The 24,127-nt window shown below is 40.4% G+C and overlaps 1 non-coding gene across 1 annotated transcript; it reads left to right on the plus strand.

Annotated features, from left to right (window-relative positions):
• Positions 1 to 11,355: 11,355 nt before the first annotated feature.
• LOC112746543 (small nucleolar RNA R71) lies at positions 11,356 to 11,463 on the plus strand. The gene has a single exon (XR_003174423.1). It is a non-coding gene; the product is annotated as a small nucleolar RNA R71 (small nucleolar RNA).
• Positions 11,464 to 24,127: the final 12,664 nt, after the last annotated feature.

Below are 24,127 nucleotides of genomic sequence, written 5' to 3' on the forward strand. Positions count from 1 at the left end.
TTTGGAGAAAGAACTACAACCGCCTTGGCTTTCCCATTGGACAAAGGAACTCATTTATGCCCAAATAGCATTAGAAAGAAAAAGTTCATCGGTACTTACATTGTCTGCTCTCTAAAATTTCATTTTCTATCAATAATGAATGAATTTTCACTAATTATGCATGTGTTATAGGAGCTGGTCCGATAGTCCGACCAGTGTCTAAATGGCCAGTCCGACCAAAGAAAAAGGTTGTGAAAGAGGCTACCAAAGTAGAAAAATAGCAAAGTGAAAAGAGAAAAGTGGTAAACAGCCCTTAGAAGGATAAAAAATAATTGAGGCAAGAAGATTTTGCAAAATCAACAAAAGTTGAAAAACAACAAAGTGAAAAAAGAAAAGTGGTATATAGTCCTAACAAGGACAAAAAGGAATTGAGGCAAGAAGACTCTACAAAATCAAAGAGAGAAAAGAAGCAAGAAGAAAGAGCAAACACAAGTTCCAATGAAAAGTAAGTTAGTTTGGCATTTCCACCATTCTCTCTTTTGACTTTTTAGCACTCATGTATACTATATTCAAAGTTTGATTATACATGTTTACATATTTACAAAGTTTGATTATGCTCTGAGTTTGATTATACATATTTACAAAATTTGATTATACTCAGGTTTAGTGCTATATTTGACTACTTAGTTTGATTATACATGTTTATTGAGTTTGATTATACTTTGAGTTTGATTATACATGTTTACTGGGTTTGATTATACTCCGAGTTTGATTATACATGTTTATCGAGTTTGATTATATTCAGGTTCAGTGCTATATTTGACTGCTGAGTTTGATTATATGTATTTACTAAGTTTGATTATGCTAAGGTTTAGTGATATATTTGACTACTGTGTTTGATTATACATGTTTACTAAGTTTGATTATATATGACTAACGAGTTTGATTATCCTTCCCATAGTACAATCTAAATCTTCATGAAATGTAAATCGCAAATATGTTTCTAGTTTGATTACATCCTTGCTTTTCCATGCATTATCCACAGCCGGAATGAAAAGAAAAAACCATCAATTCCTAGCTTCAACCTTGGAGTTGAATTTCCTCCAACACCTCCAGCACCTCTGTTTCGAGGGTTACCTGAAACTATAGGTCGATCTCGGTCGAGATCTGCTGTTGGTGTCAGAGCTGTCGTGTCCGACTTGTTGGAGCGAGTGGTGCTACTGATCCTTGGTCACCGGAGGGTGGTGGTACCTGCAAGAGACTCCGATGCTTAAGTTAGCATGGGTTTTAAGCAGGTTTTTTGTATAGAATCAGAGTATGAGTTATACATGGGTGCTCCAATGTATTTATAGTAGTATGGGCTGTCCTTTCTAGATAAGATAAGTTAGTTATCTTATCTTATCTTTAAGTGAAGTCATCTTATCTCTAAGGGGAACCGCCTTTATCTTTCTAGACTTTAGCTGCCTTTAGATTGGGCTATGTCCCTTTGTTTGGGCCTGCTTGGGCTCCTTGTGGCGATTTGGCCGAACTCTTTAAAGAAGAGGTTGTGGGACCTGACCTGAAGAGGTCGGTCGCTTTGTCTTCAATCAGCCCGGGTCGGTAGCTCGACCTAGGGTATGAACAGTGCCCCTGGTTGAGCTCGACTTTTCCCTTAAGGTCATGTCCTTTAGACTTCGATCCTTTTGAGGAAATCGAGCTCGAGTATCTCGCCTTGGGTCGATCTCTAGTATGACTCCTGCTGGGATTTGAATGCGGAGCATTTTCTTTCTTTTTTCTCTTTAATTGCAGTGCGCGTTGCGCTTTCTTGGGAACGTGCGAGGGTTAAATGCTCATTAACTCCTCTTTTTCCGTTCCATTCTTTCCCTCTTTTTCATTTCATTTTGAATTTTTACGCCTGATCTTTCAGTTTCTCCTCTCCTTTTTCTTCGCCTTTTTCTCGCTGTAGTGCTTCGTTCCTCTACCCTTGCTTCGAAAGCGATTTGTTGGTGTGGATTCGTCGCTGTTTCTTCCTGATCCTTCCCTTGCGCTTGCTTTTTCTTCCTCTACAGGCTGGTATTTCTTTCCCTTTTATGTTTTCGTTAGTCGCCTTCTTGTATGTCTCCATTGTTGCATGTGTTTTTTTACTAATTTTGTCTCTGAGAATCTTGACCCCTTCGAAAAAAAGATTGTGTCTTTCTTTTTGACATTTTGTTTTCACGACTTTCTGAAAAAGCTTGCATCTTTGTGGTGATCTCTGCACTCTTTTGCTGTGATGTGCACCTGGTAATTTTTGCTTCCTTAGGGTTTTATTGTTTGTCACAATTTCTATCTCTTTTTCGTGGTTGTATCTCCCTGATCAAAGTCTTGGCTTTTGCGAATTTGTTGGTAGATTTATAGCTTTAAAAACTTCTTGTAGCTTTGATGATAAACTGCCAGTAGAAAAGGTTGTAACTTTGATGTTTTTTGTTGGTGATTATAACTTTCTTGTTGTTTTGTGTGGAGTGTCGTTTGCTAGAGAATGATTGTGTTTTCTTGTTGAGAGATGTTAGGGGATAGACTGTCGATTTCTTTCTTTCCGGGTTCTTGCCTTGTTACTGCCTCCAAAGGGTGCCCCTGGACTTTAGTGTGAGTCCTGGGATTTCCCTTTTACTGCCGTATATGACTCTTGATGCTCATATGTTATTGTCCAAGTTGTTTCCTTATTTGCCCGAGTTGTTTGGTAGTAATCCCATTTTTCTTTTTCTTACTATAGGAATAGTTGACCCATGTCTTCCCACAAAAACATTGTTGAGATGTCTACCAAGATCCCGGGTGGCATGTCTGATTGGCTGGACTCCATTGTGTTGATTTGTGTTACTGTGGCTGACCCTGAGTACTGTGTGTGACTTAGGAGGCACCATAGAATTTGTAGTAATCGGGACCAGGAGAAAAATTATGAGTTGGTGTCACCTGATCTTGAGGAGAGGGTTTGTTTTCCTCCATTGACTCAAGGGGAACATCCTTTTTTCTATGCTTATGACTACTTCTTCAGTCAATTGAATATTACCATTCCTTTTACCCCTTTTGAGACCGAGCTATTGTGGTCCTGTAAAGTAGCTCCTTTTCAGCTCCATCCGAACTCATGGGGTTTCATAAAAATCTTCCAATTGTTCTGTCAGGAACTGGATATCCGACCTACCCAAACTCTCTTTCTTTATCTTTTTGTGTTGACGAAGCCTGGGGTAGCTAAGTAGAAGGCTTCCTGGATTTCTTTCGGAGCTACCCAAGGAAAGAAAGTGTTCTCCATGTATGACGAGTCTTTTAGGGATTTTAAGAATTACTATTTCAAGGTCCGAGCTGTTGAGGGAGCTCGGCCCTTCTTTTTGGATGAAAATAATGAACCTGCCTTCCCTTTGTGCTGGCAAAAGAATGTGGTAGTGGGTAGGTATTCTTGGGAAAGTTTGGATGAGGTCGAGCAGGCCTTTGTGCAAGTGTTGGAGGAAAATTGGGGAGAGCCTCCCCATCTTGATATGAAGAAGTTTCTAGGAGATCCTTCCCTTCTTCAGGCTGAATTGGGTAGTTGTCGAATTCTTTTTTAGCTTTTCTTTATTTATTTGTTTGTTTGCCAATCTATCCCTTTTTTACTTGCAACTTGATTTTGCTGTTTCCTTTTTCAGAAATGGTGAAGTCTGCAGATTCTATGAAGGCCTATCGTTGGGCTAAGAAGGCGACTGCTGCTCAAAACATCTCGGCGAAGGCTTCTGGAGAAGGATCTACTCAAGTTCCTCCGAGGAAGTCGACCTTGGACACTTTTGGACCGAGGAAAGTAATCCCGAATCCTCAAGTTCGTGTGGTTCCTTCTGCTCCTCTCCAGTCAACCTCTGGTGCTGCCTCTTCTCCTACTGCTGGTCCTCCTCCTAAAAACCAGAAGACTGTGGTGTTTGTTGATAATCAAATTGCTCCTTATGGTTGACTGGTGCACGAAATTGTGATATCAGGCAACGGCGTCAGAAACTCTGTACGCACGTCTTAATAAATCGTTTTTCATTCACAACTTCGATACAACTAACCAGCAAGTGCATTGGGTCGTCCAAGTAATAAACCTTACGTGAGTAAGGATCGATCCCATGGAGATTGTTGGTATGAAGCAAGCTATGGTCACCTTGTAAATCTCAGTCAGGCGGATATCAAAAGGTTATGGAGTTTTCGAAATTAAATAATAAGTAAACATAAAATAAGGATAGAAATACTTATGTAATTCATTGGTTAGAATTTCAGATAAGCGTATAGAGATGCATTCGTTCCTCTGAACCTCTGCTTTCCTGCTGTCTTCATCCAATCAATCTTACTCCTTTCCATGGCTGGCTTTATGTAAGGACATCACCGTTGTCAATGGCTACTTTTTATCCTCTCTAGAAAATGGTCCGATGCGCTGTCACTGCATGGCTAATCGTCTGGAGGCATCACCCTTGTCAATGACTGCATCCCATCCTCTTGTGAAAATGGTCCAAATGCTCTGTCAAAGCACGGCTAATCATCTAAGGTTCTCGATCATACTGGAATAGGATTCACCCTCCTTTTGCGTCTGTCACTACACCCAGCACTCGCGAGTTTGAAGTTCGTCACAGTCATTCAATCCCAGAGTCCTACTCGGAATACCACAGACAAGGTTTAGACTTTCCGGACTCTCATGAATGCCGCCATCAATCTAGCTTATACCACAAAGATTCTGATTAAGAGATCCAAGAGATACTCATTCAATCTAAGGTAGAACGGAAGTGGTTGTCAGGCACGCGTTCATAGGGAATGATGATGATTGTCACGTTCATCACATTCAGGTTGAAGTGCGAATGAATATCTTAGAAGCGGAATAAGTTGAATTGAATAGAAAAACAGTAGTACTTTGCATTAATCTTTGAGGAACAGCAGAGCTCCACACCTTAATCTATGGAGTGCAGAAACTCTACCGTATGAAAATACATAAGTGATAATGGTTCAAGCATGGCCGAATGGCCAGCCCCCATGAAAGTCTAAGATAGCATAAAACTGATCAAAGACGTCTAATACAATAGTAAAAAGTCCTATTTATAATAAACTAGTTACTAGGGTTTACAGAAGTAAGTAATTGATGCATAAATCCACTTCCGGGGCCCACTTGGTGTGTGCTTGGGCTGAGCTTGAATGTTACACGTGTAGAGGTCAATCTTGGAGTTGAACGCCAGTTTGTAACGTATTTCTGGCGTTCAACTCTGGCTTGTGACGTGTTTCTGGCGTTTAACTCCAGATAGCAGCGTAGAACTGGCGTTCAACGACCTTTTACGTCATCTAAACTCAGCCAAAGTATGGACTATTATATATTGCTGGAAAGCCCTGGATGTCTACTTTCCAACGCAATTGAAAGCGCGCCATTTTGAGTTTGGTAGCTCTAGAAAATCCACTTTAAGTGCAGGGAGGTCAGAATCCAACAGCATCAGCGGTCCTTCTTCAACCTCTGAATCTGATTTTTGCTCAAGTCCCTCAATTTCAGCCAGAAAATACCTGAAATCACAGAAAAACACATAAACTCATAGTAAAGTCCAGAAATGTGAATTTAACATAAAAACTAATGAAAACATCCCTAAAAGTAACTAGATTCTACTAAAAATATACTAAAAATAATGCCAAAAAGCGTATAAATTATCCGCTCATCACAACACCAAACTTAAATTGTTGCTTGTCCCCAAGCAACCGAAAATCAAATAGGATAAAAAGAAGAGAATATACTATAAATTCCAAACTATCAATGAAACATAGCTCCAATTAAATGAGCGGGACTTGTAGCTTTTTGCCTCTTGAATAGTTTTGGCATCTCACTTTATCCATTGAAGTTCAGAATGATTGGTATCTATAGGAACTCAGAGTTCAGATAGTGTTATTGATTCTCCTAGTTCAGTATGATGATTCTTGAACACAGCTATTTTATGAGTCTTGGCCGTGGCCCTAAGCACTTTGTTTTCCAGTATTATTACCACCGGATACATAAATGCCCAGACACATAATTGGGTGAACCTTTTCAGATTGTGACTCAGCTTTGCTAAAGTCCCCAATTAGAGGTGTCCAGGATTCTTAAGCACACTCTTCTTTTGCTTTGGACCTTGACTTTAACCGCTCAGTCTCAAGTTTTCACTTGACACCTTCACGCCACAAGCACATGGTTAGGGACAGCTTGGTTTAGCCACTTAGGCCAGGATTTTATTCCTTTAGGCCCTCCTATCCACTGATGCTCAAAGCCTTGGGATCCTTTTTATTTACCCTTGCCTTTTGGTTTTAAAGGTTATTGGCTTTTTGCTCTTGCCTCTTGGTTTTAAGAGCTTTTGGCTTTTTCTGCTTGCTTTTTCTCTTTTTTTTTCTTTCTATTTTTTCGCTATTTTTTCTGCAAGCTTTGTTCTTTGCTGCTTTTTCTTGCTTCAAGAATCATTTTTATGATTTTTCAGATTATCAAATAACATGTCTCCTTATCATCATTCTTTCAAGAGCCAACATATTTAACATTCTTAAACAACAACTTCAAAAGACATATGCACTGTTCAAGCATTCATTCAGAAAATAAGAAGCATTGTCACCACATCAATATAACTAAACTAAGTTCAAGGATAAATTCGAAACTCATGTACTTCTTGTTCTTTTGAATTAAAACAGTTTTCATTTAAGAGAGGTGATGGATTCATAGGACATTCATAACTTTAAGACAAAGTTACTAAATACTAATGATCATGTAATGAAGACACAAACATGGATAAGCACTTAACATAGAGAAAATGAAAAACAGAGAATGTAAGAACAAGAAATGAGTCCACCTTAGTGATGGTGGCGTTTCCTTCTTGAGGAACCAATGATGTCCTTGAGCTCTTCTATGTCTCTTTCTTGTCTTTGTTGCTCCTTCCTCATTGCTTTTTGATCTTCTCTTATTTCATGAAGGATGATGGAGTGCTCTTGATGTTCCACCCTTAATTGTCCCATGTTGGAACTTAATTCTCCTAGGGAGGTGTTGATTTGCTCCCCATAGTTTTGTGGAGGAAAATGCATTTGAGGCATCTCCGAGATCTCATGGTGATGAGCTTCATGCGTCTCTTGAGATCCATGAATGGGCTCTCTTGCTTGCTCCATCCTTTTCTTAGTGATGGGCTTCTTTTCCTCAATGGGAATGTCTCCTTCTATGAAAGCTCCAGCTGAGTAACATAGATGGCAAATAAGATGAGGAAAAGCTAGCTTTGCCCCAGGAAAGGGCTTTTTGGCTATTTTGTAGAGTTCAAGGGAGATGACTTCATGAACTTCTACTTCTTCTCCAATTATGATGCCATGGATCATGATGGCCCGATCCACAGTAACTTCAGATCGATTGCTAGTGGGGATGATGGAGCGTTGGATGAATTCCAACCATCCTCTAGCCACAGGCTTGAGGTCCAGTCTTCTTAATTGAACCGGCTTGCCTTTGGAGTCAATCTTCCATTGAGCTCCTTCCACACATATGTCCATGAGGACTTGGTCCAACCTTTGATTAAAGTTGACCCTTCTAGTGTAGGGGCGTGCATCTCCTTGCATCATAGGCAAGTTTAGGGGTGTGCATGGGCCGGGTGAAGCCGGGTTTGATGTGACCCAGACCCGACCCGAAATATATACCGGGCCTATTTGGTAGACCCGAACCCGACCCTAGACCCGATGAAACCTATACACTTTCGGGCCACGATTATACCGGGTAAAAACCGGGTGAAAACCGGGCCGTTAATATTATATTACCTTGATACCTTCTTGTAAGTTAGCATGTAAAAATATCCAAATTTTCAAGACTCCAATCATTATTTAACATGGTAAAATTCACTTAGAAAAATATAATAAGAACCAACTCTTCTCTAAAATTAAAGCATAACCATAATCAATACTAATATTGCCTAATAACACCAAATATTTAAATCAATACAAATAACACAAGATTATGAATTAGTCTAAAGTCTTATGCATTTTAAACATAAAATATTAACTTATAGTCTTATATATAATGACTAATAACACAAAATATTAAGGTTTACAACACTTAAATTTCACATAATAATAGCCATCATCCATCACTAATAACACAAAATATTAATTATGTATGATGACCGGGCCACCGGGCCGATTTCGGGTGACCCGAGCTATGACCCGGACCCGACCCGAAATAATGACCGGGTCTATTTTTGAGACCCATACCCGACCCTAGACCCGATGAAATCACACCAAATTAGCCCCTAAAGTGTTCGGGACTGGGCCGGGTCTTCGGGCCGGGCCGGGCCATGCACACCCCTAGGCAAGTTAAACGCCAACCTCACATTTTCCAGACTAAAATCTAAGTATTTTCCCCGAACCATTGTAATATAATTCTTTGGGTTTGGGTTCTTACTTTGATCATGGTTCCTAGTGATCCATGCATTGGCATAGAACTCTTGAACCATTAGGATGCCGACTTGTTGGATGGGGTTTGTTAGAACTTCCCAACCTCTCCTTTGGATTTCATGTCGGATCTCCGGATACTCATTCTTCTTGAGCTTGAAAGGGACCTCGGGGATCACCTTCTTCTTGACCACAACATCATAGAAGTGGTCTTGATGAGCTTTGGAGATGAATCTTTCCATCTCTCATGACTCAGAGGTGGAAGCTTTTGTCTTCCCTTTCCCTTTTCTAGAGGATTCTCCGGTCTTGGGTGCCATCAATGGTAATGGAAAAACAAAAAGCTTATATTTTTACCACACCAAACTTAGAATATTGCTCGCCCTCGAGCAAGAGAAGAAAGAATAGATGAAGAAGAAGAAGAAGATATGGAGGAGAGGGGGGAGGGGTGTATTCGGCCAAGAAGGGGAAGAGAGGGTTGTGTTGTATGAAAATGAAGAAGAATGGAGGGCTTTATATAGGGAAGGGAGGGGGGTAAGGTTCGGCCATAAGGGTGGGTTTTGGGTGGGAAATTGATTTTGAATTTTGAAGGTAGGTGGGGTTTATGAGGTAGGTTTATGGGGAAGAGTGGATTGATGTGAGTGGTAAAGTGGTTATAGGGAAGAGAGATTGAGGTGATTGGTGAAGAGTTTTGGGGAAAAGTGTTTATGGGATTGTGTGAAAGAGGGGTGAGAAGAAGTGAGTGGAGGTAGGTGGGGATCCTGTGGGGTTCACAGATCCTGAGGTGATCCTGTGGGGTCCACAGATCCTGAGGTGTTCAAGGATTTACAACCTTGCACCAAATTAGGCATGCAAAATGCCCTTGCACACAACTCTGGGCATTCAGCGCCAGATTGGTGCTTGTTCTGGGCGTTGAACGCCCATTTGTTGCCATTTCTGGCGTTGAACCCCAGAACCATGCTTGTTCTGGGCGTTCAGCGCCAGCTCTTCTCCAGGGTGCAATTCTGGCGTTCAAACGCCCAGATGCTGCCCATTTTGGGCATTCAGCGCCAGAACCATGCTCTGTTCTGGCGTTGAACGCCAGCCAGATGCTTCTTACTGGCGTTTAAACGCCAGTAAGGTCTTCCGCCAGGGTGTGATTTTTCTTCTGCTGTTTTTGATTCCGTTTTCAATTTTTATATTTATTTTGTGACTCCACATGATCATGAACCTAATAAAACATGAAAGAACAAGAAAAATAAAATTAGATAAATAAAAATTGGGTTACCTCCCAACAAGCACTTCTTTAATGTCAATAGCTTGACAGTGGGCTCTCATGGAGCCTCACAGATGTTCAGAGCATTGTTGAGACTTCCCAACACCAAACTTAGAGTTTGGATATGGGAGTTCAACACCAAACTTAGAGTTTGGTTGTGGCCTCCCAACACCAAACTTAGAGTTTGACTGTGGGGGCTCTGGTTGACTCTGTTTTGAGAGAAGCTTACTGTGCCTCTTTTCCATGTTTACAGAAGGGTAACCTTGAGTTGTAAACACAAGGGATTCCTCATTCAATTGAAGGACTAATTCACCTCTGTCAACATCAATCACAGCTCTTGATGTGGCTAGGAAAGGTCTTCCAAGGATGATGGATTCATCCTCATCCTTCCCAGTATCAAGGATTATGAAATCAGCAGGGATGTAAAGGCCTTCAACCTTTACTAACACGTCCTCTACTTGTCCATAAGCCTGTTTTCTTGAATTGTCTGCCATCTCTAATGAGATTTTAGTAGCTTGCACCCCAAAGATTCCCAGTTTCTCTATTACAGAGAGAGGCATGAGGTTTATCCCTGAACCAAGGTCACACAGAGCCTTTTCAAAGATCATGTTGCCTATGGTACAAGGTATTACGAACTTTCTAGGATCCTGTTTCTTCTGAGGCAATGTCAGTTGATCCAGATCACTTAGTTCATTGGTGAACAAGGGAGGTTCATCTTCCCAAGTCTCAATACCAAATAATTTGGCATTCAGCTTCATAATTACACCAAGGTACTTGGCAACTTGCTCTTCAGTAACATCCTCATTTTCTTCAGAAGAGGAATACTTATCAGAGCTCATGAAGGGCATAAGGAGGTTTAATGGAATCTCTAGGGTCTCTAGATGAGTCTCAGATTCCTTTGGTTCCTCAAAGGAAAACACCTTATTGATCACTGGACGTCCCAGGAGGTCTTCCTCACTGGGATTTACGTCCTCCCCTTCCTCTCCAGGTTCGGCCGTGTTGACTATGTCAATGGCCTTACACTCTCCTTTTGGATTTTCTTCTGTATTGCTTGGGAGAGTACTAGGAGGGATTTCAGTGATCCTTTTACTCAGCTGGCCCACTTGTGCCTCCAAATTTCTAATGGAGGACCTTGTTTCATTCATGAAATTTACAGTGGCCTTAGATAGATCAGAGACTAAGTTTGCTAAATTAGAGGTATTTTATTTAGAGTTCTCTGTCTGTTGCTGAGTGGATGATGGAAAAGGTTTACTATTGTTAAACCTATTTCTTCCACCATTATTAAAGCCTTGTTGAGGCTTTTGTTGATTCTTCCATGAGAGATTTGGGTGATTTCTCCATTAGGGGTTATAGGTATTTCCATAAGGTTCACCCATGTAATTCACCTTTGCTATTGCAGGGTTTTCAGGATCATAAGCTTCTTCTTTAGAAGATGCCTCTTGAGTACTGTTGGATGCAGCTTGTATTCCATTCAGACTCTGAGAAATCATATTGACTTGCTGAGTCAATATTTTATTCTGAGCCAATATGGCATTCAGAGTATCAATTTCAAGAACTCCCTTCTTCATAGGTGTCCCATTACTCACAGGATTCCTCTCAGAAGTGTACATCAACTGGTTATTAGCAACCATGTCAATGAGTTCTTGAGCTTCTGCAGGCATTTTCTTTAGGTGAATGGATCCACCTGCAGAAGTATCCAATGACATTTTAGCCAATTCAGATAGACCATCATAGAATATATCCAGGATGGTCCATTCTGAAAGCATGTCAGAAGGACACTTTTTGGTCAGTTCTTTATATCTCTCCCAAGCTTCATAGAGGGATTCACCTTCTTTCTGTCTAAAGGTTTGAACATCCACTCTAAGCTTACTCAGCTTTTGAGGAGGAAAGAACTTGGCTAAGAAAGCCTTGACTAGCTTATCCCAAGAGTTCAGGCTATCTTTGGGTTGAGAGTCCAACCATGCTCTAGCTCTGTCTCTTACAGCAAAAGGGAAAAGCATGAGCCTGTAGACTTCAGGATCTACTCCATTAGTCTTAACAGTATCACATATCTACAAGAATTCAGTTAAGAACTGAAAAGGATCTTCAGATGGAAGTCCATGAAACTTGCAGTTCTGCTGCATCAGAGAAACTAATTGAGGTTTCAGCTCAAAATTGTTTGCTCCAATGGCAGGAATGGAGATGCTTCTTCCATGTAAATTGGAATTAGGTGCAGTAAAGTCACCAAGTATCCTCCTTGCATTATTATTATTTTCGGCTGCCATCTCCTCTTCTTGTTCGAAAATTTCTGAAAGGTGCTTGCTGGATTGTTGTAATTTAGCTTCTTTTAGTTTCCTCTTCAGAGTCCTTTCAGGTTCTGGATCTGCTTCTACAAGAATTTTCTTGTCCTTGCTCCTGCTCATATGAAAAAGAGGGACAGAAAAATAATAATAATAGGGGTCATTTTTACCACAGTATAGAGGTCCCTGTGTGAGTAGAAGAAAAGAATGTAATGTAAAGAAAGAAACACAAGGGTAAGGAGAGCAGAGATGTGGGATGAAGAGAGGTGTTAGTAGATGAATAAATAAATAGAAGGAGATGAGAGAGAAGGAGAATTTTCGAAAATTATTTTTGAAAAAGAGTTAGTGATTTTCGAAAATAGTTTTTGAAAAAGGTTAGTAATTTTTCGAAAATTAAAATCAAAAATTAAAATAATTAGTTAATTAAAAGGAAATTTTGAAAAAGAGGAAGATATTTTCGAAAATTAGAGAGAGAGAGTTAGTTAGGTAGTTTTGAAAAAGATAAGAAACAAACAAAAAGTTAGTTAGTTAGTTGAAACAAATTTGAAAATCAATTTTGAAAAGATAAGAAGATAAGAAGTTAGAAAGGATATTTTAAAATCAAATTTTGAAAAAGATAAGATAAAGAGATATTTTTGAAAAGATATGATTGAAATTAGTTTTGAAAAATATTTGATTTTTAAAATCACAATTAATACCTTGATTCACAAGAAATCACAAAATATGATTCTAGAACTTAAAGTTTGAATCTTTCTTAACAAGTAAGTAACAAACTTGAAATTTTTGAATCAAAACATTAATTGTTGATGTTATTTTCGAAAATTATGAGATAAAATTAAGAAAAAGATTTTTGGAAAAGATTTTTATAATTTTCGAAAATAACTAAGAAAAATGAAAAAGAATTGATTTTTGAAAAAGATTTTGAAAAAGATAAGATTTTTAAATTGAAAATTTGATTTGACTCATAAAAACAACTAGATTTTAAAAATTTTTGAAAAAGTCAAATCTAATTTTCGAAATTTTAAGAGAGAAAAAGGGGAAGATATTTTTTTGATTTTTTTGAATTTTTTATGATGAGAGGGAAAAACATGAAAAAGACTCAATGCATGAAAATTTTGGATCAAAACAATGAATGCATGCAAGAATACTATGAATATCAAGATGAACACCAAGAATATTTTGAATGTCAAAATGAACATCAAGAACTTATTTTTGAAAAATTTTTAATGCAAAGAAAACATGCAAGACACCAAACTTTCAACTTGACTCAAGACTCAAATAAGAAACATGAAATATTTTTTATTTTTATGATTTTTTTTGGATTTTTGTATATTTTTTTTTGAAAAAACATATAGGAAAAAGAAAATAAGAATTTCAAAATTTTTTTATATGAATTCTAGGAATCTTGTATTCTTAGTCTAAAGCTCCAATCCGAGGGTTAGGCATGGCTTAATAGCCAGCCAAGCTTTAGTATGTAACTCAGACATGCCATGGCTGACATTCCAATTAACTTGCCTCTATGCTGATGGTTGGAAGCCCCTATCCAAAAGAATTAGACATGGCTTTACAGCCAGCCAGGCTTCAACATGCTTCATGAAACTCTAGAATTCATTCTTAAAAATTCTGAAGAAAAAATATATTTTTGAAAAGATTTATTTATTTTTTTCGAAAACAGATGAGAAATTTTTGAAAGGTTTTTGAAAATTTTTTGAAAATAAAACAAAAAGAAAATTACCTAATCTGAGCAACAAGATGAACCGTCAGTTGTTCAAACTCGAACAATCCCCGGCAACGGCGCCAAAAACTTGGTGCACGAAATTGTGATCTCAGGCAACGGCGCCAGAAACTCTGTACGCACGTCTTAATAAATCGTTTTTCATTCACAACTTCGATACAACTAACCAGCAAGTGCACTGGGTTGTCCAAGTAATAAACCTTACGTGAGTAAGGGTCGATCCCACAGAGATTGTTGGTATGAAGCAAGCTATGGTCACCTTGTAAATCTCAGTCAGGCGGATATCAAAAGGTTATGGAGTTTTCGAAATTAAATAATAAGTAAACATAAAATAAGGATAGAAATACTTACGTAATTCATTGGTTAGAATTTCAGATAAGCATATAGAGATGCATTTGTTCCTCTGAACCTCTGCTTTCCTGCTGTCTTCATCCAATCAATCTTACTCCTTTCCATGGCTGGCTTTATGTAAGGACATCACCGTTGTCAATGGCTACTTTTTATCCTCTCTGGAAAATGGTCCGATGCGCTGTCACTGCATGGCTAATCGTCTGGAGGCATTATCCTTGTCAATGGCTGCATCCCATCCTCTTGTGAAAATGGTCCAAATGCTCTGTCACAGCACGGCTAATCATCTGAGGTTCTCGATCATACTGGAATAGGATTCACCCTCCTTTTGCGTCTGTCACTACGCCCAGCACTCGCGAGTTTGAAGTTTGTCACAGTCATTCAATCCAGAGTCCTACTCGAAATACCACAGACAAGGTTTAGACTTTCCGAACTCTCATGAATGCCGCCATCAATCTAGCTTATACCACGAAGATTCTGATTAAGAGATCCAAGAGATACTCATTCAATCTAAGGTAGAACGGAAGTGGTTGTCAGGCACGCGTTCATAGGGAATGATGATGATTGTCACGTTCATCACATTCAGGTTGAAGTGCAAATGAATATCTTAGAAGCGGAATAAGTTGAATTGAATAGAAAAACAGTAGTACTTTGCATTAATCTTTGAGGAACAGCAGAGCTCCACACCTTAATCTATGGAGTGCAGAAACTCTACCGTATGAAAATACATAAGTGATAATGGTTCAGGCATGGCCGAATGGCCAGCCCCCATGAAAGTCTAAGATAGCATAAAACTGATCAAAGATGTCTAATACAATAGTAAAAAGTCCTATTTATAATAAACTAGTTACTAGGGTTTACAGAAGTAAGTAATTGATGCATAAATCCACTTCCGGGACCCACTTGGTATGTGCTTGGGCTGAGCTTGAATGTTACACGTGTAGAGGTCAATCTTGGAGTTGAACACTAGTTTGTAACGTATCTCTGGCGTTCAACTCTGGCTTGTGACGTGTTTCTGGCGTTTAACTCTAGACAACAGCGTAGAACTGGCGTTCAACAACCTTTTATATCGTCTAAACTCGGCCAAAGTATGAACTATTATATATTTATGGAAAGCCCTAGATGTCTACTTTCCAACGCAATTGGAAGCGTGCCATTTTGAGTTTTGTAGCTTCAGAAAATCCACTTTGAGTGCAGGGAGGTCAGAATCCAACAGCATCAGCAGTCCTTCTTCAACCTCTGAATTTGATTTTTGCTCAAGTCCCTCAATTTCAGCCAGAAAATATCTGAAATCATAGAAAAACACATAAACTCATAGTAAAGTCCAGAAATGTGAATTTAACATAAAAACTAATGAAAACATCCCTAAAAGTAACTAGATTCTACTAAAAACATACTAAAAACAATGCCAAAAAGCGTATAAATTATCCGCTCATCATTGACTTCCAATGGAAGATGTGTCCATCCTTCATCACTTGAATTTTATCACCAGTAACAGTATTTTGATGGGCCATATGGGTGCATCCCTATTCCGTACTGTTCAGGGTTCCCCAGTCCATGCAACTAAGGCTTTTCTGGAGGATGCTAAATTGGATTTTGATAGAATAAAGGGGGTGAAGGATGAGCTTGATGCTAGGTAATTAAGCTGGAGCTGGATTTGGAGAAGGAAAAGCCCCGAGCTACCAGGGCTGAGGCGGCTGCAAACTTGAGAGAGTAGATGATGAAGAAACACAAGGAAAGTTATACCCGTACTTATGCCGAGCTGTTGGAGTTGAAGGAGAGACTTGCTTCTGCCCATGCGGATTACGCCGATCTCCAGGGTCATCTGGTAGATGCTATAACGGGTGCTTATGACAACTTAAAGGCACAGGTCCAAGTTCTAGCTCCTGAACTCGACCTGACTCTCTTCAGTTTGGACAATGTGGTAGAGGATAGCAAGATAGTGCCTGCCCCGGATGATGAAGATGACGGGCCTCCTCCTGCACCGCCAGCCAAAGCTTCTGCAGCCACGACTTCTTCAACTCCTTCAGCTGAGGTCGACCATCCCGAACCTGATCCTGATTGTCAAATTCTTAATCGGGAGGATGGTACTGTGGACGCCACCCCCTTGAAGATCATTCCTCCTCCTTCAGCCACAGATGCTACTACTGGGGAAAATTTGAACCCCTTATGATTTCTTTGTTTTATCTGTACAACCCGATTTTTGGGCTTTTGAACTCTGTTTTTTGTAACTTGTGTATGGTTTGGCTCTCTTGACTTTTAGTTGCTAACTTTATAAGTAGAAAAACAAAATACTTTGAACTCTTGAGGCCCTCTTTCAAGTCACCTTCTGAGTCTTTAATAATAGATGTGTTTCCTTTGATATGTTGATCGTTCTTTTGCAAGCTTTGCAAATTTTTATAGAGAGTTGGTACTTTTGCTTGTCTGACCTCTTTTGATCATTTCTAGTTTTGTCCACTTTCTGCTTGGTCGAGGTAATCCTTGGGGATAACTTGTCCAACAACTTTTTTAGTGTTCTCGTAGAACCTTTTTAGTTAGTCTGAACAATTTTGATAGCCTTGTCGTGGAGTTGTAGCTTTTTGGGCAAAGTTGTGTCTCTTTTAGCGCATGCTTTTCGATGGTCCGACTTCTCTTGTCAATCCTTCTTAAGTTATTTTTAGTAGTCCATTTTTAGTCAGACCTCGTCAGGCCACTTTTTATGGATTACTTTTTATAACTTTTTGCGTTGATTGGTTTGGTTCGACTTCTTCTTTGTCGGGCCTTCCTAAGTTATTTTTAGTAATCAATTTTTAGTCAGACCTCGTCAGGCCGCTTTTTATGGATTACTTTTTATAACTTCTTGCATTAATCTGTTTTTATCGCTTTCACCTTGTCGACTTCTTTGTAATCGGGCGATGAATGTGGTTTTCATTTTGCCGACCCTGTCGTGATCGGGCGATGAATTTGGTTTTCATCTTGCCGACCTTGTCGTGATTGGGCGATGAATTTGGTTTTCATCTTGCCGACCTTGTCGTAATTGGACGATGAATTCTTGCACTCAGATTAATGCGTCTTGGTAGGATACTTTTTTTAGGGAATCTGAAAAACTTTATTCAAGTAGGAAATATAAAATAGACAAGACTATATACATATAAGTGCTTACCCTTCTAAGTCGGAAAATTTTGTAGATCTTGGCCTGGCGCCTCATTAAAAAACCTTTGCAGGAAAAAGAGTGCACCTTGACCTAAGATCTTTATCACTTTCTAACTATAGTACCTTCTTAAGTTACAGGCATGCCATGACTTTGGTAGCTCTCGCCCCTCGAGGTCAAACACTTTGTAGTAGCCTTTCCCAAGTACCTCTATAACTCGGTAAGGCCCTTTCCAATTAGCTGCTAGCTTCCCTTCTCCTGATCGACCTACTTCGATGTCATTTTGGATTAGGATGAGATCGTTGATGGCGAAACTTCGCTGGACTACCTTCCAGTTGTACCTTGAAGCCATTCGACGCTTTAATGCTTCCTCTCTAATCCGAGCACTTTCTCAGACCTCGGGTAGTAGGTCGAGTTCTTTCCTTTGAATTTGGAAGTTGGCCTCTTCATTGTAGAGGATCATTCTGGGGGATGCTTCTTCGATCTCTACTGGGATCATTGCCTCCATTCCGTAAGCGAGTCAGAAGGGTGATTCTCCTGTGGTAGAGTGTGGAGTAGTCTGATATGCCCATAGGACTTGTGAAAGCTCTTCAACCCAAGCTCCCTTTGCGTCCTGTAGTCTCTGTTTTAACCCAGCTAGTATGACTTTATTGGCATCTTTTGCCTATCTGTTAGCTTGTGGGTGTTCTACGGATGTGAATTGGTGCTTTATTTTCAAGTCAGCTACTAAGTTCCTAAAACCATTATCAGTAAATTGAGTGCCATTATCTGTGGTGATGGAGTAAGGGACCCCAAACCTTTTAATAATGTTCCTGTATAGAAATTTCTGACTTCTTTGAGCGGTGGCATTGGCTAGGGGCTCTGCCTCAATCCATTTTGTGAAATAGTCTACCCCTACAATAAGGAACTTGACTTGTCCTGATCCTTGGGGAAAGGGTCCGAGGAGGTCTAGCCCCCATTTTGCGAACGGCCAGGGTGACGTTACATTGATGAGCTCTTCTGGTGGAGCGATGTGGAAGTTAGCATGTTTCTGACATGGTGGCCATGTTTTGACGAACTCTGTCGCTTGTTTGTGTTAGGTTGGCCAGAAGAATCCAGCTCGGAGTACCTTTTTGGAAAGAGCTCGTGCCTCGAAGTGGTTGCCACACATGCCACTGTGTACTTCTTCTAGGACTTCCCTTGTATTGGAAGTCGGTACGCATTTTAGGATGGGTGTTGAGATCCCTCTCCTATATAAGATGTCACCCACCATAGTATAGTACTGTGCTCCTCGTATCAACCTCTTTGCCTCCTTCTTATCTGTGGGGAGTGTCTCTGTTTTGAGGTAGTTGATAATGGGGGTCATCCACCCTTGATCCTGACCAAATATGGCTAGGACCTTTTCTTCTTCTGTGATTGATGGGCTTTGCAATGTTTCCTAGATGAGGCTTCTGTTATTGCCCCTTGGTTTGGTGCTGGCTAGTTTTGAGAGTGCATCCGCCCGAGCATTCTGTTCTCGAGGTATATGTTGGACCTCATATTCCCCGATCTGCCCAAGCTATTTTCTAGTTTTGTCGAGATATTTCTTCATGGTAGGGTCCTTATCTTGGTAGCTCTCTTCTATTTGTGAGGTAACTACTTGTGAATCACTGAAGATAGTGAGCTTTTGCACTCCTACCTCTTTAGCCAGCCTCAAACCAGCCAGTAATGCCTCATATTCAGCTTGATTATTTGAAGCAGGAAATTCAAACTTTAGTGAGAGTTTGATCTGGATACCCTGATCGCTTTCTATTATCACACTTGCACCACTCCCGGTTTTATTTGAAGAGTCGTCCATGTAGAGATTCCATTTTATGGGAGTTCCTGGGGTATTAGTGTACTCGGCAATGAAATCGGCCAGATACTGTGATTTGATGGTTGTCCGAGCTTCATATTAAAGATTGAATTCGGACAACTCAATAGCCCACTGCAGGATTCTTCCAACTAAGTCTGTCTTCTGGAGGATTCCTTTTATGGGCTGGTTGGTCCGAACCTTGATAGTGTGAGCTTGAAAGTATGGGCGGAGTCGTCGAGAAGTGAGTATGAGAGCGTAAGCGAACTTTTCTATCTTTTGATAGTTCAGTTCGGCCCCTTTTAAAGCTTTGCTAATGAAGTAGATGGGTTGCTTCCCACCTTCGTCTTCTCTGACTAGTGCTGAAGTGATTGCCCGATTTTCCACTGCGAGGTATAATATGAGCACTTCTCCTTCCCGTGGTCGGGTAAGAATGGGTGGTTGCCCCAAGAATTTTTTGAAATCCTGCAAGGCTTGCTCACACTCTGTTGTCCATTCAAACCTCTTTCCTTTCCTTAATGTGGCCTAAAAGGGGAGAAATCTGATGGTTGACCCGACTAGAAACCTGGACAAGGCTGCAAGTCTTCTGTTGAGCTGTTGTACTTTATTGACGTAGGTTGGACTTTTCATGTCGAGTACAGCCCGACATTTATCTGGGTTCGCCTCAATTCCTCTTTGCGTGAGCATGAAGCCCAAGAATGTGCCAGCTTCTACTACAAAGGTGCACTTTGCGGGATTAAGTCGCATTCTATACTTTCTGATGGTGTCGAACACTTTGGTGAGGTCGGGCAACAAGGATTCCTCACTTTGTGTTTTTACCAGCATATCGTCTACGTAAACCTCTATTAATCTCCCAATGTGGTCTGCAAAGACTTTGTTCATCAATCTTTGGTAGGTAGCTCCTGCGTTTTTGAGCCCGAATGGCATGACGATATAGCAATAATTTGCTTTTGGGGTTAAAAACGAGGTCTTTTCTTGATCGGGTGGGTACATTGGGATTTGATTGTATCCTGAATAAGCATCCATGAAAGAGAGGTACTTGTATCCGGAAGATGCATCCACTAGAGTGTCTATACTTGGGAGTGGGTAGGGATCTTTTGGGCAGGCTTTATTGAGATCGGTGTAGTCAGTGCACATCCACCACTTCCCATTTGACTTTTTTACCAAGACAACATTGGCTAGCCATAGTGGGTATTTGACCTCCCTTATGAACCCTACCTTCAGTAAGGCTTGTACCTATTCTTCCACGGCTTGGAACTTTTCTGGTCCAAGCTTCCTACGCTTCTACTGCACTGGCTGAGATCCTGGGTATACTGCCAGTTTGTGGCACATTAGTTTGGGATCTATGCCCGGCATGTATACGGCCTTCCATGCAAAGATATCGGCATTATCCTTTAGGAATTGTATCAGAGACTCTTTTAAATCTCCCTTTAAGGTTGCCCCAATATTTGTCGTCTTATCCCGGGCCTCGCCGATTTGGACCTCTTCAGTCTCGCCTTCTGGCTGTGGACGAAGTTCCTTGCGAGCTCGGACTCCCGCGAGCTCAATCGTGTTGAGTTCCTCTCTTTTGGGGTTGCCTTTAAGGTTTAGACTTTCATTGTAACAGTGTCGTGCAATTTTTTGGTCTCCCTTTATTGTGGCAATCCCCTCCGGAGTTGGGAACTTCATGCAGAGATGTGGAGTCGAGACCACTGCGGTGAGCTGGTTCAGTGTTGTCCGACCTATTAGGGCATTGTAAGCTGAGCTCACGTTGACTACGATGTAGTCTATGTTGAGTGTCCTTGACCGGGTTCCCTTTCCAATGGTCGTGTGTAGTGAGATGTATCCAAGTGGTTGGATTGAAGTGTCTCCCAGTTTGAACAGGCTGTTTGGATATACTCTGAGCTCTTTATCTTGTAGGCCGAGTTTGTCAAAGGTGGATTTAAACAAGATATCCGCGAAGCTTCCTTGGTCTACCAGTGTTCAGTGGAGATTAGCGTTGGCCAATATGATAGTAATGACCATGGGATCATCATGTCCCGGGATGATGCCTGTTGCGTCTTCTTGGGTAAAGGTAATAGTGGGGAGGTCGAATGACCTCTCTCCTTCCCCGACGTGATATACTTCTTTAAGGTGTCTTTTGTGAGATAATTTAGAGATCCCTCCTCATGTGAATCCTCCATTTATCATATGAACATGTCTCTCCGGAGTGTGAGGTGGTCGTTCAGCTCGTCCGACCTCTTCGTCTCTTCTTCTTTTTCTTAGTTCATCTGCTTTATTGGCTAAATACCGATCTAATCGCCCTTCTCTTGCCAATTTCTCTATGACATTTTTTAGGTCGAAACACTCGTTAGTAGGATGTTCATAAATTCGGTGGTATTCGCAGTACTCTGTCCGACTTTCCCCTCCTTTCTTGCTTTTGATTGGGCGGGGTGGTGGGATCTGTTCTGTGTTGCATATTTCACGGTAAACATCCACAAGAGACACTCGAAGAAAGGTGTACTTGTGGTATTTTCTAGTCTTCTCGCTAGGTTGATCTTCTTTTTTCTTGGACTCTTTATCCTTGTCCCGAGAGGGGTAGGAGAATCCAGGTTTTGAGGTTTCTCCTAATCGAAAATTCTCTTCCATGTTAATATACTTTTCTGCCCGCTCTTGTACCTCGTCCAGAGATGTTGGATGCTTTTTTGATATGGAGTGACTAAAAGGTCCTTCTCTCAGGCCATTGATGAGACCCATAATGGATGCTTCTGTGAGCAGACTTTGTAAGTCCAGACACGCTTTGTTGAATCTTTTCATATAGTTGCGAAGACTTTCCGATCTCCTTGCTTGATTCCTAGTAGGCTCGGGGTGTGTTTGGCTTTGTCCTTCTGGATGGAGAATCTGGCAAGGAATTTTTTGGCTAAGTCGTCAAAACTTGTGATGGATCTTGGAGGTAAACTGTCGAACCACTTTATTGCTGTCTTTGTCAGGGTAGTCGGGAAGGCTTTGCATCAAACGGCGTTCGAGGTGTTAGTGAGATACATTCTGCTTCTGAAATTGCTGAGATGATGGCTTGGATCCGAGGTACCATCGTATGAAGTCATGTCAAGAGCTTTAAAATCATTTGGAACTTTAGCTTTCATGATCTCTTTGGTGAAGGGATCTTAGTCTTTGTGGGAGCTGTCATCGTGACTGGATTGAACGGTTTTAGCTTTGAGATCAGTCTCGAGTTTTAGGAGTTTGTCCTCTAACCCTCGGCATCGTATTGTTTCCCTTCGGAGATCTCTTTCAGCTTCGCGTTAGTATTTGGCCTTTTGTTCGAGCTGTTTGAGGCGTTCTTGCTGTTCTCGGAGGGTATCTAGAATTTCTGTGTTTGGAGAACGCTTGTCCCCATTTTGTTGAGGTGTATCTTTCGGTGTGATATCCGCGTTCATATGCGGTGTTCTTTCTTCCAAACCGGAGTTGTGATCATTGTCAAGGTTGTCCGCCATGATGCTGGAATGACTTCCAGGTTCCCCGGCAATGGTGCCAATGTTTCGAGGGTTACCTGAAACTGTAGGTCAATCTCGGTCAAGATCTATTGTTGGTGCCGGAGCTGTCGTGTCCGACTTGTTGGAGCAGGTGGTACTGCTGATCCTTGGTCACCGGAGGGTGGTGGTACCTGCAAGAGACTCCGATGCTTAAGTTAGCATGGGTTTTAATCAGGTTTTTTTGTGTAGAATCAGAGTATGAGTTATACCTGGGTGCTCCAGTGTATTTATAGTAGTGTGGGTTGTCCTTTCTAGATAAGATAAGTTAGTTATCTTATCTTATCTTTAAGTGAAGTCATCTTATCTCTAAGGGGAACCGCCTTTATCTTTCTAGGCTTTAGCTACCTTTAGATTGGGCTATGTCCCTTTGTTTGGGCCTGCTTGGGCTCCTTGTGGCGATTTGGCCGAACTCTTTAAAGAAGAGGTCGGGGGACCTGACCTGAAGAGGTCGGTCACTTTGTCTTCAATCAGCCCGGGTTGGTAGCTCGACCCAGGGTATGAACAACCTCCAACACCTCCAACAGCTATGACCTTGGATTCAATTGATGTTCCAACCCAACAAGTGTTGGGTTCAAAGACATCATCCCTCAATCAAACAACAGATGTGCCAATAAAGGTGTCAGAACCAATTGTTGAGGAATTAGTGTTGGATGCTAATATGACTGAAAAATTATACAAGTGGGTGATGGACGAAGGGAAAGATGAAGAGGAGATTGTGGTAACATTTAGTGACTAGCGCAATGTCTTCCTTAAAAGGACTAATGCACAAACAATAAAGCCACGAAATGAAATAGATAATTGGGTTAGTAACACAAAATATTTTATTTATTATAAAGTATTTATTTTATTCTTGAATTATTTGATTGTAAATTGTTTTCTTTGCTTGTATCAAGGTGGTCAACTATTTTTCATGCATGCTCAATGAGTTACCACAAACAAGATTCAAGAATGATATATTGCATGAATTTAGACCCAGTGATAAGAAATTTTATTATGTATCTCTTCGTTTTTTATTTGACAGATTTTTTTCTATTCTAATTTATGATCAATTTGATTCTAATTGCAGTTGTTGAGTTTTTATAAAAATAGAAAGGGTGGAAAGAGTTCTACATCAACTAACATATCTAGGATCCCTAATTTTGATAAAATTAGGATGCGGGGAAGAAAACGTGTTTTCTTACCTTATTGATATAACCGTCATTGGTGGTTAAATGCATTAAATGTCTGTAATAACAAATTTTATGTTCTCGACCCGTTGTACACATCTGAGACTGCTGAACGGGATGAAATAGATCAATATGTTGTAAGTTTATTTTGTTATATCAACTTTTATTTTGGTCTTGATATTTGATTATCATATAACTTTGACAATTTTATGACATTTTTTAATAGACAATTTATCTTAACAACATGTTAGCAATTGCAGATCCTGCATATGTCCAAATCCCCACAACTCCAACAATTGAATATCTGGACATACCCAAACAACCAAATTCGTATGATTGTGGTTTGTTTGTAATGAAATGGATGGAATTGTGGGAACCATCCAAAGCCATGCCACAATGGACTAATGTAAGTTAAAACATGTGCATTGTTTGGTAAATTTTATTGGATTTTGCTTCCTGAATTTGGTTGCTAAATTTGTTTGATTTGAATAACAGGATGATTGCCATAAATTAAGGAAGAATATCATCATGCAAATGCTCCTATACCCACAAAATGATTGCTGAACTAATATTTTG

This window comes from Arachis hypogaea, chromosome 14, assembly GCF_003086295.3.
Source record: "Arachis hypogaea cultivar Tifrunner chromosome 14, arahy.Tifrunner.gnm2.J5K5, whole genome shotgun sequence".
NCBI lineage: Eukaryota > Viridiplantae > Streptophyta > Magnoliopsida > Fabales > Fabaceae > Arachis > Arachis hypogaea.